General features: G+C 41.4%; 1 long non-coding RNA gene across 1 annotated transcript in view; it reads right to left on the reverse strand.

Annotated features, from left to right (window-relative positions):
• The window catches only part of LOC132535001 (uncharacterized), a 272,311-nt gene that overhangs the window by 239,457 nt on the left and 16,758 nt on the right, over nt 1-16,096 (reverse strand). The window contains exon 2 of the long non-coding RNA XR_009546776.1: nt 4,535-4,689. This is a non-coding gene — a long non-coding RNA (uncharacterized LOC132535001). The remainder of the gene's footprint in view (nt 1-4,534; nt 4,690-16,096) is intronic.

The raw sequence follows: 16,096 nt of genomic DNA on the forward strand, positions 1-16,096 counted from the left end.
TGAGCCCCTGGTCCCCACCTGCAGGGGAAAAGCTTCACAAATGGTGAAGCAGTGCTGCAGGTATCTCTTTGTCTCTCTCCCTCTCTATCACCCCCTTCCCTCTCAATTTCTGTCTCTATCCAACAAATAAATAAAGACAAAAAAATTTAAAATCTGTTTAAAAAGAAAAAGACTTTCAGGTAAGTTTCTCAATTTTAGGGGATTATAGATGACCTGCTAATCTTAAATGGGACTAGTCTGAAGTTTACTCTCAAGATGACCTGCTAATCTTAAATGGGACTAGTCTGAGGTTTACTCTCAAGGGCAGGATTCAAACCACAATTAACTCAAACAATAAACCTTGGTTTTAGAGACCTGGGTTTGGTAGGAGTAACTCCATTTTGGATTACTTCTTTTTCTTCTTTTGTTTTTAACTCTAGTTAAAAGATTCTTCTTTTTTTTTTTTTTTTTTTTTAACCACAGCACACTGCTCAGCTCTGGCTTATGGTGGTGTGGGGTATTGAACCTAGGACTTGAGAGCCTCAGGCATGAAAGTCTCTTTGCATAACCATTATGCTATAGCCCCACCCAAGTTAAAAGATTCTTTGTGTAAATCAGAACCAAGAGAGTAGCAGCGGTAACAGAAGGCAGCTATACACATTTCAGAGATTTTATAAAGAAAAAGCTAAGTGGTCTTAATGGGATGCGGCATCATCTAAGTTCATTTCCCACGTCTACGCTCGACCGGACCTGCCAATATACGCGGATATCTTCGCCCACCCTGTCCAACGCTTGACGTCTCGTCACCCAATCTGGTCCCCTACGCCTACACTGAACTTCTCTGTTCCAGACTCTTGGAAACAAGAGTTGGCAGTCAGCTGAGGTAAAGAACAAACACCTCATCACAGACCCCTGCAAGCATCAACCCGGCTTTGACCTAGCACGTTATGATTGGGCCCTCCTCAATCGCTATCGAACAGGCCATGGCCGGTGCGCCGCTATGTTCCATCGCTGCGGAGCCAGAGACGACCCGAACTGCCCCTGCGGCTACAGACAGACTATGACCCACATAGTCAATGACTGCCACCTCTCCAGATTCAAAGGAGGTCTCGAAACTTTACATCAGGCTCAACCTGACGCTGTTGACTGGCTACGGAAGAAGGGCAAACGCTAGAAGAAGAAATGGCCATAAGTGAGGGAGAAGGAGGAGTGAGACACCAGCTACATTTCAAACCCTCTGAAAAGACAATGAGAAAACTGACAGCAGATACGAGGTGCAATCTCTGAGGGGAGAGCAGAAAATGAGTCCAAGTCAGAACCTGCAGGGAGGTCTGCACGAAAAAGATGAGGACGAAGCGAAGGTGACAGTACTGGCCAAAGGAGAGATGATGAATGTGTCCCAGAAAGGTAGATGGGAGAGTGTCTGGTGCTGCAGAGGGGTCAATGAAAATAAGTGGGGAAAGGTTGTTGGATAGCAAAAATAGGTTATCTCTAGGACAACAACTCCAGAGATGTGAAAAGGGCAGGGGGGAAAATTCACAGGTAGGGCTGCAGGTTGGTCTCTCTCTCTCTCTCTCTCTCTCTCTCTTCCCCTCCCTATCCCCCCTTCCCTCTCAGTTTCTCTCTGTCTCTATCCATTAAATAAATAAATACAATTTTTAAAGATTTTTGTTTGTTTTACCAGATCCTTACTCAACTCTGGTTTCTGATTGCTTGGGGACTTCAAACTGGGACCTTTGGTGCCTCAGGTTTTAGAATCTATTTGCATAACCACTATGTTATCTCCCCAACCCAATAAATAAAATTTTTAAAAAGGAAAAAAAAAAAAAGGAAGGGAAGGAGGGGGGGAAAGGGCAGTAAGATGTAAGTAAGGTTGAGATCAGTGAGCAGATAGAACAAGGGGAGAGGAAGTTAAGTTTAATCCCTATGGTAGACTCAGCAGAACTAAGATTTGTTTATTTGTCCCTGTTTCCTGTTCATATAGAGAGACCTGAGTCTGCATTGTAGGGATAAAAGAGTCAATTCAGGGAAAAGACCAAAATATAAGAAGTTAGAGTAGAAGACCCCAGGAAAGGATTGACATGGAAACAACAGTAAGTAAGGAGGGCTGCAGAGAAGAAAGTGGCTGGTGAGAAGGGACAGGAGACAGCAAGGAAACACATCCAAAGAAGTCTACTGGGGGTAAATTCACAAAAATAAGTTCCCAAGAGTAGACAGACTCCCCAGGAGTGGGCCCCAGATGGCAAAGGATTACCAAGATTAGCCCAAAGCAGGAGAGTCATTTCTAACTCATTTCTAAAGAGAGGTGATCACTGTTTGACTATCATAATATGGCTAATGCTTGAATGGTATTTATGGTCATTTAGAATTCATTATTTGGATCCTGTACCTAGAATTACAAGGTCATAGAGCATCAGTGCTAGAGATCCTGAGAGATCATCTGATCTAAGTCTCTTACTTTACCAGCTAAGAAAACAAGGCCTTGCAGCCCAAGAGTTGGTGCAGAGCATCTGGACTTAAAAACATCAGGTCCCAGGTTTGATCCTGGGCCTTGACTTTATATCAGAGTGATTCTCTGGTTCATGTTTTATCTCTATCTCCTTTACTCTAATGTTAATAAATATTTTAAAAACAAAAGAAAACAAAGTCCAGAGAGGTAAAGTAAATTAATAAAGACAATAAAACTTTAGTTAAGGGCTAAACCAAGACCAGAATTTTGTAATCTTAGCTCCCAGTCAAGTACTATTTCCAAATTGCAGCTCTCTGTTCTGGGTTTCCTGAGACAATTTCAATCCAAGATAATTCATTCTTCCCAATAACAACCATTTTTAAATACATAACAAAGTGTCATTTCATCTTGGTAACTTCCAATGGCTTTTCATAGTAAAAACTTAAACAAAGCAATAAATCAGGAAAAGGAAACCATTTGTCAAGGCAATGTGTGAGTTCTGCAAATATAGTCAGTACAATTACAGGGAAAAAATTATTACAAGTGTGGCTTTGGAGTCAGAGAGTCTGGGCTGCAAATCCAGATAAGCCCACCATTTACTACTCATGTGATGCTGAATGAGAAGCTTGACCTCTGCCGGGAGAAGGGCCTCCCAGCAAAGGAACGACAGACAGTAGCCATCAACCACACTGTCCCTGTCACCACTGCCCTAGTCGTGGGAGAGAGACTGTGGGTGAAACCCAGCCAGGGAAGTAGGCGAAGCTGCCACTAATCATGCTTTCCCTCTGGAATAATCCTGTGTTTCGTCCAGAGATGATTTGAAGGCTTTTTGAGAGGCAGACCTGAAGAGAAAACGTGATTACTTTTTCCTGCACTTGAATTTCAAGGTGGTGTCCTTTCAAAATATAAAATAAAATAAAATAAAATAATCACTTGAGGGGTGGGAGGGAGGCAGCAGAGAGAGAAATGAAAGATGGGGAAGGATCATTGGTATTGAAGCCAGTGACATTTTGCCAAAGTGACTCCCTTCAGAGCAGCTGGTACAAATGCCATTCAGTGGAGAAAGCAGGAAGACAGAAAGAACAGTGGGTCTGCAGCAAATAACTTGGTCCCTTCCTCCTCTCACTGCCCACTCACCTCCCCCACAACCTAGACTCTCTAGGGATGAAGTCAGAAGCGGGCACTTAACTGAGGTTATGGACTTGCTGATGCTGCAGACTCCTTGTACCTTTCACTGTGGTCATCATGAAGCACATACCCCAGTAGGGCTGCCCCAACAGCAGAGCCCTTGTGTGTGTTTGTATAGGGGAGATGGGGGATGTGTTAGGGCATTCTGTTCAGAGAGTGAATCTCTAAACCCCACCTCTCCTATGCAAAGGAGCCACTTCCAACAGAACATCCCAGAAGAAACATGATTATGGGTAACTGAAGAGGAGGTGGGAGTATTGAGAACAGCCAACCTTCTTCTTCTAGTTGATAATTCAGATGCATTAAAGAAAGAAGAAACTTTTACTCACCCAAGGTAGGATTCAGCCTCTTAGCAGCTACTCAAACTCTGTTTTTCAGTTTCTTCACCAGAAGGAGTGATAGCATAACTCACACAGGGGTTGGGAAGATGAGACATATATATATGGGGAAGATGAGACATATATATATATATATATATCGCAACTGCCCCGCAGTGAACAGGTGCTCAAGAGACAGTATTACTTATGCACTAGTTATGAAGTATCAAATGTACACACACTGACAAAATGGCACAGCTCCCTGGCCAAGGTCACAAAGTCATCATGCAGGAGGATGGACATTCATTAAACTCAGAAAGGCATGGTGAAACTGTTCTTTCAGACTAATGGTGTACGCAGACAGCTGCTGTGTGTCTCTTGAAATTGATGAAACCTTCAGGGCTAATGGGCCCTTCAGAAATACTTTGGCCCAGTGGCAAAGCCAATTCTTAAAAATCATGTTCTGTTTTTGAGTTATCTACAATGTAAGATGTATGACTCCTGTATACTTTCCAGAAATAGTCTCCTCAACTCTGCATAGCTGTGAAGTCTACTTGGTCACACAATGTCTAATACATGGAAAGTGTGTGTGTGTACTTACAGTTATGTGGGATCTTGATGCACTGGATAGGTCTTTTCTAGATGCTGCTGCCCCAATGCTGGTCTGGAAGGTGTGCAGGCTCTTCTAGAAGACAGTGGTATCCAGTAGAAAGGGAGGCCTTGTAATGACCACATAAGTCTGATTCTCAAGAGGACCTTAGCAGGAAAAAAAAAATCAAAGAATTCTCTGTCAAAAAATTAGGCAGAGACTAAATATTCATCAAGAATGAACAAAAGTTGTCACAGATAGTATCAAGTGGAGATGACTGGTACAGCTCTGTTTTAGTTCAGGAGAAACATAAAAAACGGTTCAATAGCCTAGACCTAGGTTCAATGACCTAGACTTACAAAGAAGTTTGAATCATACATTGAATCTCACCTTTTAGAGGCTGTTCATGATTAAATATGTTGTTTAGCCTGGTTAGAACAGAGATTCTCATTTGTAAAAGGAAATAATACATGACCAAAAACCCCAGAGCTATGTTCACAATCCAAAAAGATTTAGAGTAAATTGAAAAAATTTTACTCAAAATCTCCAAGGACTGAACTATGTTTGATATTTTGCATGTGTGTATGTTTTCACACTGTATGTTTTTGTTTTTAATAGCGAGATCCGTTTTTTAATAGGGAGATCTTTTAGCTTCAGCTAAACATGTCTGTGGAAAGTAAACTCCCGGGACCTTAAAACAATATCCAAGGTCTCCTAATTGAAACTAAAATACCTAAGAGGGAACAAACTAGCACTTGAGGGCTGAATTGCAAGCCTGACTACACTAAGTTCAACATGGGAAGTAGCTTTCTAATAGCTGAATTTCCCTGACTTTAGAAGGTTATTCACTACAAAGTGAATTTCCTCTGTATCCTCTGGGCATCTTCTGGAGTTCTGTAGAAAAAGACTTCCAACAGCAATGAAGGTTGATATAGGGTCCTCATCTACACGTCTGGTTACTGTTAACACTTAGAGCTACCCTAGTGAGTAGCCAAGGAACCACCCACTGCACTCAGCAATCTGGGAAAAGGGACCCCAGCCTAACTGTTTGCTTGCAAATTAGGTGCTGTGACAACTCAGACAGTGAAACATACAGACACAGTATCTGTGGTTAATTAACAAGTTGGAAAAAACAAATGCTAATAATTGATTGATGCATGAGGATGAGACACTGGAAAAATAACCAGCAGAGTTCTGCCTGCCAGTTCTCCCTTTGAGGAAGTGATTGGCATTCCACAGCTCCCAAAAGACTTCTGCAGATATAGTCTCTGGCTCTAAGTAGGTGCTGCCTTTGACCATGAGAAGGGAAGCATATGAAGATGTAATTCTCCTTGGCTGTAATTACCCAAAGGTAGCGTTAAACCTGTCTGGTTTAGGAAAGCATGCCTGAGTAGAGCTGTTTTCTGACCCACTTACCAAGGAACTATCTGAGACTGTGAGTTGTGAGAAGTGGCAGGGAACAAACAACCCTGCCACCAGGGACCCAACCTTATTAAGTATCTGCAGAAACTCCCAAAAGAGGACCAAAGCACAGGCCTCCAGGCTATGACAGCAAAGTATACCCTCCTTGGTGGCATCTCCTCCTCTGAATCTGATGATCAGAGGAGTTAGAAAGAACAGCATCAAGGCTGAGTGCTTGACTATTATTTACCATAGCCAAGACTAGAAACAACCTAAATGTCTAAGATGTATATATACACAACAGAAAGATTAAATCCAGTCATATTGTAAAGCATAGAACTGGACTTCTAACATAGATGCATGTTAATGGTGCACACCTGAAACTTGTAATTATGTAAGAAATTTTAATTGTCATGTAAAATGAATCAAATGGTTTTTTTTGGGGGGGGGTCAGTGCTAGAATTTGACCTCAGCAAGCATTACTACACTGGAGATAGACGGGTGAGAAGCAGGTTTGTTTGCTTGTTTGTTTCAGTGTGAAGCCATTTAAAATTGTAGTGAGAGGGCAATGTGGAGTTTTCGGCATATACACAATGTTTAAAGGCATGGGTAGGATGAAATCTTCTAGAGATAGAAAGTCTCAAACTGAGTCAGGTTAATGGTTAAGAAGATACTATTATAGAAAGGAAGGAGAGAGACATGGAAAGAAGACTAGAAGCATGTGGTATTTAGAATGTAAGATCAAAGTTAAACTACCCAAGAGGGAGCACTGCAGAGAGCTTCAAGTGTATCAGCGCTGTGTTCAGACTGAGACTAGGTGGCAGTACAGTAGCCATTCCACACCTTTCACAGAAATAAAATATTTAATTGAAAAAAAAAGTATATAGAAGAGCAGAATAAGGAAAGAGAACTAACCCATTATATTTGACAAAAGGACACACTGGTAATCAGAACAAAGCGCAGTTCCAAAGGAGGATTGAAGACTTGAGTCCCCTTGGAATGAGCTGAGGAAAGAATGGAAACTGAAGACAAATCTTTCAAGGAATTCTACTCTAGTGGGGAGCAGAGAACTGGTACAGAAACCATGAGAAGATCATAAAGATAGCTCACTAAGTTGGACCACACCATCTGCATGCCAAAGGCCCCAGGAGTCCCAGGTCCAATTCCCAACACTACCATATACTACAGCTGAGCAGCAGTCATAAAGACACATTCAAAGATAGAGATAGATAGATAGACAGACAGACAGACAGACAGGATAGCTGGGGAGGGGAGAAGAGAGATAGGGAGAGATGAGGAGGGGAGGGAGGGAAACACACATCAGAGAAGACCATCTAGGATGTCTGAGGTATTGTTTACTTCGTTTTAGGCTGATGGGTTGAATGATAGTGACAGTATATCTCTAGACTAGTAGAAAAGAAATTATCAGTCATCCAGGAGAGAAGAGATCAATGGAAATGCATCATTCTAGGGAAGATAAGAGAGGAGATCTGAGAGACAGGTGAGGCCTTGCCTTGGACTGAGCAGAGCCCACATCTTCATTAGTAGAATGGGGGTAGAATGCAGGGCTCTCAGAAGCAAGAAGTCCATGGTTTTGAGATAGGAAAGCATGATTCTATTCTGGTTCTTCTATGTTCCTGGAAAAATGAAAAGTGAGGTTGTCAGTTGACTAGGTGGGGGAGGGCTTTTGGAGGCTAAGGAGAAATTAAACAAAAGGTAGAAATCATAGAGACTTGAAGAGTAAATTAAGCGGAAATATAGAGTAGGAGTGTTGGGCAGAGTTGAGGAGCCTCTTGAACTCAGTGGTGTTAATTAATATATGTTGGTTTCTCCAGTCACTCTTCACTGCTCATGGGCAGGGTAGAAGGAGTAGAGGGATGAAATGGCACTGGCAGAAGAAATTACAGATTTAGGCCAGTCTTGTGTTTGAGTATAGAATTTCTTTTAATGCTAATTTTTTAATTATCTTTACTTATTGGATAGAGACAGCCAGAAATCAAGAGGGAAAGGGGTGACAGAAAGACGCTTGCAACACTGCTTCACCACTCAAAAAGCTCTCCCCCTGCAGGTAGGGACCAGGGGCTCAAACTTGGATCTTTGTGCATTGTAACATGTGTACTCAACCAGGTGAGCATAAATCTTCTGTCCTCATGGTGACTTTCCTACACAACTATTTGTCTATTTCCTGTCTAGGAACCTCAGTGCAGGGATATTTCAATCTTCCAGGGAAGATCTTATGTCACTGAGCTTCAAAAGGGAAGGGGTATTGAATTTCTTTTTCTTTGGCAAGTTCCTTGTTCCTTTCTGCTCCAGGGGCCAGCTCTACACATCTAGGAATACAGGAAAGGGTGAACACTGCAATGTCAAAAAGACTAGGCTACCTCTCTCCCTAGATACAAAGCAAACAGGAGCCCCTCATGAGAATTCTCCCCTAAATGACCCAGCAGTTCCATGGTGGCTTTCTCCACTCACCTTACACTGGGTGACACACTGGAGTGGACTGGAGGCCCAGCATGATACAGTCTTTTACAGTCAGGCTGGACTCTCAGAGCTACTGTAAAACAAATGGTCCATTTGTTCCCCTGACCTGGTGAAGCCCACAGTACCTTGGATCACACTCTTCATGTTTAACAGAATTCAACAAGACAAAACTCTGCAGTTTAATAAGAATGATGTGGGCCTTGGCTTAAAGATGTTGCTGTCTGTGTGCAGAAAACAGAGGAACTGGTGCAGGGACAGCTATGGATTGGCTTCAGCTGAGAAGATGAGCAGATGTGGAGTTATAGGACAATCAGCAAAGCCTCAGTGCGATGCATGTGGTGAATGGGCTGGTCCCATCCAAGCAGCTGCACGTGAGGTGAACCCCCACCTCTTCTTTTAGTTCTGCATCCACCTCCATCCTTAGCCATCCAGTTATCACCCTCAGGATAGCTTTTCTATGGGGACAACGCCTGCCCTGCTGGCCCAGCTGATCCCCTCTCCCCAGCTCTAATCAAAACCAATTTCCACTTCCCCCAAACTCTCGTAGGAAACAAGCACTAACCTGGTACATCAATGCAAGCTAATGCAAATTATAGCTTAATATTCCCCTTTCCAGACAACATTTGCATGTTTGAAAACAGCTTTTGGTTTCTTACACTTAATGAGTGACTACTGGGAGACTTCAGAAAGCAGCAGCACCCTTCCAGGCCACCTGAGGTCTGGCGTGAAGTCTCCCTTCAGATCCTCAAGGACCTCAGGGGTCAAGAGATTTCTTATCCAAAACCAGGGGATTTCTGCCTTGAGAGAATGTGCTTATGATGTGATTTGCTACTACCTGTATTACTCTAATATATGCATATGTGATTCTTCTGTGCAATCAAAATAAATCAATGACAGTGCTGTGCTTCGTTTCTCCTTTTTACAGAAGTAAAAAGGAGGCACCTGCTTATCACCAACACAGGGGGACTCTGCCTAGGACTGGCAGTCCTGCCCATGCCACTCTGTACCTTTTGTGACAGTCCAGGTGGCAGACAGGTGGACTTCAGGGAGGCTTGCTTCAGCTGCCTCTGTTATTAGGAGAAGCAGAGGGAAGGCCAGAGCTCTCAAGAGGATCCATCTACACAAACAAGTTTGAGCAGGCGCCCTGAATCTCCCACTTCAAAAAATAAAAATCAAAGAAACTTGTGGAGACATGTGAGTTTGCACATCAGGGAAGCAAGTGTATTGTCATCAAGGTTTGTCAGGAGAACCTCTGAACCCAGTACAGAAACAGTTAAGGCACAGGCGACAGCCCAACTCATAACTACTCTACAGTCTATTAATGAAGCAAGAGCCAGCTTCTCCATGAGCTAATAGCCCGCCTTGGTGCTTCAGAATACAGAGGCTGATGCCTACTGCTCCAGAGGAAGTAGACATGGGTATAGGCAGGGTCGCTACCCACAGAGCCTCTGGACAACCTGGAGACTGGACTGAACAGCAGGTATAGAAGGGACACACACACACACACACACACACACACACACACGCGCGCGCGCGTGCCTCACTGCCTCTTCTTTCTGAAAATAGAAGATGAACCACGGTCATTTCCAGTGTTTGCCTTCCATCCATAGGATGGAGATTTCAGAAGATCCTAGAAACTTAGCATCCCATGTCCATGAAAGGCTCTTCTTCTACCAGGCTGCCTGTCAAGGCTTCAAGGCCCTCACCACCCCCTTGCACATCCCCAGCAGCTGCCTCCTTTCTTTCCTTTCTGTCTTTAAGACAGTGGAATCCCCAAGCTTTACTAAGCAGTAAGTCAAGATAGAATGATGTCCCATCACTGCTATACTTGTTGCCTCCTAACAACCCATAAAACATAACAACCAGGAGATGAAACTCTAACTTGAAGATGCAAAATATTGGCAATATTTTTCTTGAGTAAGTAGAATGTCTAAGAATTTCTTAAAATAAATACAATGGTTCTGCCTTATATCTTAACTCTTTTTCAGCCAACAGGTTCCAGACACTATGATGCCAACCTGAATTCACCGGGCAGACGATCCCACAAATGTGTCCTGTATCCCCACCTCCCTAGATCCCCCGCCCCACTAGGGAAAGAGAGACAGGCCTGGAGTATGGATTGACCTGTCAATGCCCGTGTTCAGTGGGAAGCAATTACAGAAGCCAGAACTTCCACCTTCTGCACCCCATAATGACCATGGGTCCATACTCCCAGAGGGATAAAGAATAGGGAAGCTTTCAAGGGAGGGAAATGGGATACGGAGTTCAGGTGGTGGGAATTATGTGGAATTGTACTCCTCTTATCCTATGGTCTTGTCAATACTTCCATTTTATAAAAAATAAATAAATAAATACAATCGATTAGTGTAATAGTTGAGGAACATAACAGCACAAAGAAGTATCAAATTAGACAGGAGTAGAAAAATGCTCCAGAATATAAAAACAATAGTTCCAGAAAGAAAAGGGAGAGAACAGAGGAAAGGCAATATTTGGTATAATTAGTGAGAGTTTTCCAGAATTAATCAAAAACAATAATATTCATACTTAAGGACCCCAACAAATCCTGAAAGGGATGACTAAAAAGAAACCTACATGGGGAGCCAGGCAGTGGTGCACCCCGTTAAGTGCTCATATCACCATATGAAAGTACACAAGGTTCGAGCCCCGGCTTCCCACCTGCAGGGTGATCCTTCACAAGTGGTGAAGCAGGACTGCAGGTGTCTAGCTCTCTCCTTCTCTGTCTCCCTCTCCCCTCTCAATTTCTCTCTGTCCTGACAAGTAAAAATAGAAAAGAAAAAAGAAACTTAGGGGGTAGATAGCATGATGGTTATGCAAAGAGTTTCTCATGCCTGAGGCTCTGAAGTCCTAGGCTCAATCCCTTGTACCTCCAGAAGCCAGAGATGATAAGTGCTTTAGTAGAAAAAAAAAAAAAAAAAAAAACAAGGGCAACAAAAGGGAATAAATAAATATAAATAAATAAAATTTAAAGAAGAAAAAAAAGAGAAGGAGGAGGAAGAAAAAGAGGAGGAGGAGAAGGAGAAGAAAAAGAAGAAGAAATTTAAAAATAAAAGGAATCTACACTCCCAACACTGATTAAAAAAAAAAAAAAGGAGCAAGCCAGGAGAAAGGAGAAGGATGGATACTGAAGGATCTTACTCTTGGACAGAACTTAAGAATCAAAGAAAGGGAGATCACAGTGGAAGAAGACTGCATTTCATGGTAAGCATTGTGCAGACAACTAACATGGAGAGATAGGAAACTGTGACAACTGTCTTGTAAATCATTATCCCCCCCCTCAATCCAGATTTTTAACTAGATTGTTAAAAAAAAAAAAAGCAGAGAAAAGAGTTTTTATTAATCAGAGTCAATAGATTGTTTCAAAAGAGCAACAGTTACTTTTCAAAAAACATCAATAGTACCAGAAATCAGAATGGTGTCTAAATGTACTAAAAGGAAGCAGGTGCCCACCTACAATTATACTCTAGTGCAAAAAAAAAAAAAAAAAAAACCACTATCTTTCAGAAATAAAAAAAAAGCAATGAAGAAATCTGGGGGGAGGGCTGGGCAGTGGTGCATCTCACAGAGGGGACACATCAACAGGAGTGAGGGTCCACGTTTAAGTCCCCGGTCCCCATCTGCAGGTGAGAAGCTTCACCAGCAGTGATGCATCTCTGCCTCTCTCCCCCACCCTCTGTCTCTCCCCTCTCCCCCTCTCTCTATCCTTATCTCCATTCCTTCCTTATTTTAGTCTCTATTAAAAAGATAAAGTAGGGGATTCAGTGTGTGCAAACAAGCCTCAACAATAACCCTGGTAGCAATATAAATAAATAAATAAATAAATAAATATAGGGGCTAGGTGGCGGTGCACCTGGTTGAGTTCATGTTAAAGTGCACAAGGACCAAGTTCGAGCCCCTGGCCCCCACCTTCAGGGGGAAAGCTTTGTGAGTGGTGAAGCAGTGCTGCTGGTGTCTCTCTTTCTCCTTCTCTCGATTGTCTCTATCCAATAAATAAAGATAATAAAAATGTATAAAAAATAGAAATAAAAAATGAAAACATTCCCAGTATAATAATAACAGAATTCACCATACGCTCTCCTTCCCTGATTCTAGAGGAGCTGGCAAAGTGGTTCATTCACTTGGATGGTGTGCTGCTTTGCTGAGCCCAGGTTTGAGCCCTGCCTTCACTGAGCTGAAGGAAGTCAGTAATTTGGGTCTCTTTCACTCTCTTTCTCTCTGAGAGAGACATAGAAAGAGGGAGAGAGGAGAAACTTGTGTCTATAGACCACAACTTGCTCAGCCACTCATCTGTTGTTAGACACCTGGGTTGCTTCCAGGTTTTGGCTATTACAAAGTGTGCTGCTGTGAACATAGGTGTACACAAATCTTTTTGGGATGGGTGTGTTGGGTTCCTTAGGATATATCCCCAAGAGAGGAATTGCAGGGTCATTGTTGGAAAGTCCACTTCTAGGGAGAGTTCTCTAGACTGCTCTCCACAGGTGTTGGACCAACTGACATTCCCATCAACAGTGCAAGAGGGTTCCTTTGTCCCCACAACTTCTCCAGCATTTGTTGCTGCTATCTTTTCTGATGTGTGACATTCATTTTCACAGGATTGAAGTGGTATCTCACTGTTGCCTTTATTTGCATTTCTCTGAAAATCAATGACTTGGAGCATTTTTTCATATGGTCTTTTGTATCTCTTCTTTGGTGAATACTCTTCATAGTCTCTCCTCATTTTTGGAGCCCTTCCACTCCCCCCCCCTTTTTTTTTAAATCTGAAAAAGCCTGGAAAGGTGAATCCCAAATATGAAAAAGAGAAAGGAAGAAAAAAAAGACCCAGCATAGTGAAACTTTTCTGATAAAGAAAAAAAACTTCATATAAAAAAATGTCAAGAAAATTAAAATTAAGTAGAAGAGGCCCAACAAATGGAAAACACAAAATAAGGTGGTAGATTAAATGCCTTTGAGGGCTTAATTACATTAGATCTAAGTGGACTGAATGTTCCAACTGAAAACCAATGATATGCAGGTTGTGTCATGGTTAAGACCGCACTCATACAGGAAGTATATCAAATCCACCAGGATACAGAAGGGTTGAAAGTAAAAGATAGTGACTATGGAGTTATTGCTTAGTTATTCAATAACACTAAGCATATGTGCTTTGTGCATTTTCTTTAAGATAGCAGTAAAAACTTTTTAAAGCATATATTTAGTTTCTAATACTTAAAGGTGATCAGAAGCAGCATTTTAAACAAGATGTATTTTCCAAATCAATGAAGAATATAAAAAGATATAAAGCATTCCATATAGCTTATGATAGAAAACAAAAAAAAGGCAAAGAAGCATAAAAACAGAAAACATAAAATACAAGGCAAATAAAAAACCAAATCAATCATGAAATAAATAACATGAGCCTAATGATCCTACTAAAATGAAAACACTCTCCAACTGTGCCACCAATTGTAATCTTACTATACACTGCTTATAAGAAACAGACACAAAGCAAAGCAGCAAAAAAAAAAAAAAAATGGTATCAAGTAAAGAGTGAGTAAAGATTTTTCAGGCAAGTGCAAAAACAATGCAGCACAGAAATGACAATGTTAGATTCTAAAAAGATGTTACTCTCAACAATAGCATTCACCAACCATAAAATGTCATGTTATATTAATAAACATTACCAATCCCAATGAAAATATAATAGTGATAATTTCATGTGTCAAATAATTCAGCACCACACTATGAAAAGCAAACATTGTTGGCAACTCATAGGCAAATTAATCAACACAGTAATTGTAGAGTAGTTAACCACCAACTCTTTCTTGATAGATTAAGAAAAATAAGACAGGATTTGAATAAAATTAATAGGTGGAGTTAATACAAATACATCAGACAATGTACCCTGCAATCACCAAGTGCACCTTCTCTTCACATACCCACGAAACATTTGTAAACACTGATATTGAGCTACAAAAAAAGCGTCGATATGCTTTTAAATGCCTAGATTCCATGAGCAACATTCTCTGACATCCAAACAAAACTAGAAATTGTAACCACAAGATGCTGAGTTGTGTGTGGGGCGTATGGGAGGATTAAAGATCTAAAAACAATTTCCTGGATTAAAGATTTCCAATAGAGGAAATTTAAAGTAAATTAGTAGCGGTACACAGATGTGTGTGTACAAAGCATCTTTATATTAGTGTTATATTTATATTAGTGTTATATTTAAGCTCACTTTAAAACTCAACAACAGATAGTGTGGGAAAACATTATGGTATTTCTATTAGGAAACTGACAAGTTCTCTAAGACCTTCAAGGACATGGGGGAAACTCATTAACATTAGACTACATCAAAAGGGCAGATGGACATCAGAACCTAAATCACATTAAAAAAAAAAAAAAAAGCAACCATGTGGGGGGGTTTAACTGAGAGGGTGTGAAGAGGGAGGCCTCACAGAGAAAAGAATAGCTGAGGTTGTTTGGTGAGACAGGAAGAGCCAGACTATGGACCTAAAGGGGTCCTCCAATGTTTAAACAGAAGGCCTGGATCACATACAAGTTTTAGAGAAATATATCTAGAAGATGAATTGAAGCTGGAATGAGACTGAGGCCTCGCAGACAATTAGGAGACTTTTGCAATCATCCAAGGGAAACACTGACCCTCAAGGGGGAAAAAAATTAATCATGTGGAAGAAATAAATAAATACATAAATAAATAAACAAACTTAACCTGGTTAGCTTCTTTGGATTCCTTTTAAAGAACAAATAAAAAGTTGAATGCATCTAGCATTTTAGTTAAGGATAAGTAACACATCCTTTCCAATAAACAAAGTAATATTTTAAGTGTACTGAATGTTAGGAAAGGCAGATTCATGTGCTCCACCTTTCAGCCCAAATGCTGTCACAGAAGAATGGCTAGAGAAATGTCTTCATTTTTGAAAATCTTTATGAAAATTGCGTAGGCTCTAATTGTGGCTAGTCATGAGACATGCTGGTTCCTCAGGGCAGCAGGACTGAGAAAGGCAGTGGGGGCTGGAGTTTGAATCCTATGGAACAAGAGGCGCCAGATGTGCCTCCAAGATGACAAAACATTTCAACGCCTCTCCCTGCATGAAGCCAAGAAATGGGATTTCATCCCCAACTGCAAATGCAGGCCTGGATCACAGTTAGAATGAACTACTTTTTTGTCCAGCAAAGGTATTTGGAGTGGGAAGGCCTTGAATATCAAAAGAAGGAAACAGATATGCCAACTATCAGTTAAATGAACATGTAAATTTACCTCTTTTCCTTCCCAATATCCCAGTAAAATGAGAATTAAAAAATTAAAATGCTATAACCCACAAGCAGATGAGAGACAGCACCCGATGATGGATTGATGGAAAAGAGGAAATGGCATTAACAGATCTGAGAAAACTGAATACCAAGTGCATGCAGAGGAGGGTGCTGATGTCAAGCCACAATACAGAACACCACTACACTCCTGGTCCCACAGCATCAGGAGCTATGAAAGGCAGAAGGCAAAATTTCAGGATGAAAAAAAAAAAAAACCCGACTAAATGAAAGTGAAAAAGTAGATCTCCAGGTAGTGGCAGAGCCATACAACAACCCTTTCCCAGCCCGGGAGGAAATGGATGATTCACTCTGTGGCAAAGCTAAGCCAAAGGAACGACACAGATAAGGAGACCAAGCCAACAA

Source organism: Erinaceus europaeus, chromosome 20 (genome assembly GCF_950295315.1).
Source record: "Erinaceus europaeus chromosome 20, mEriEur2.1, whole genome shotgun sequence".
NCBI lineage: Eukaryota > Metazoa > Chordata > Mammalia > Eulipotyphla > Erinaceidae > Erinaceus > Erinaceus europaeus.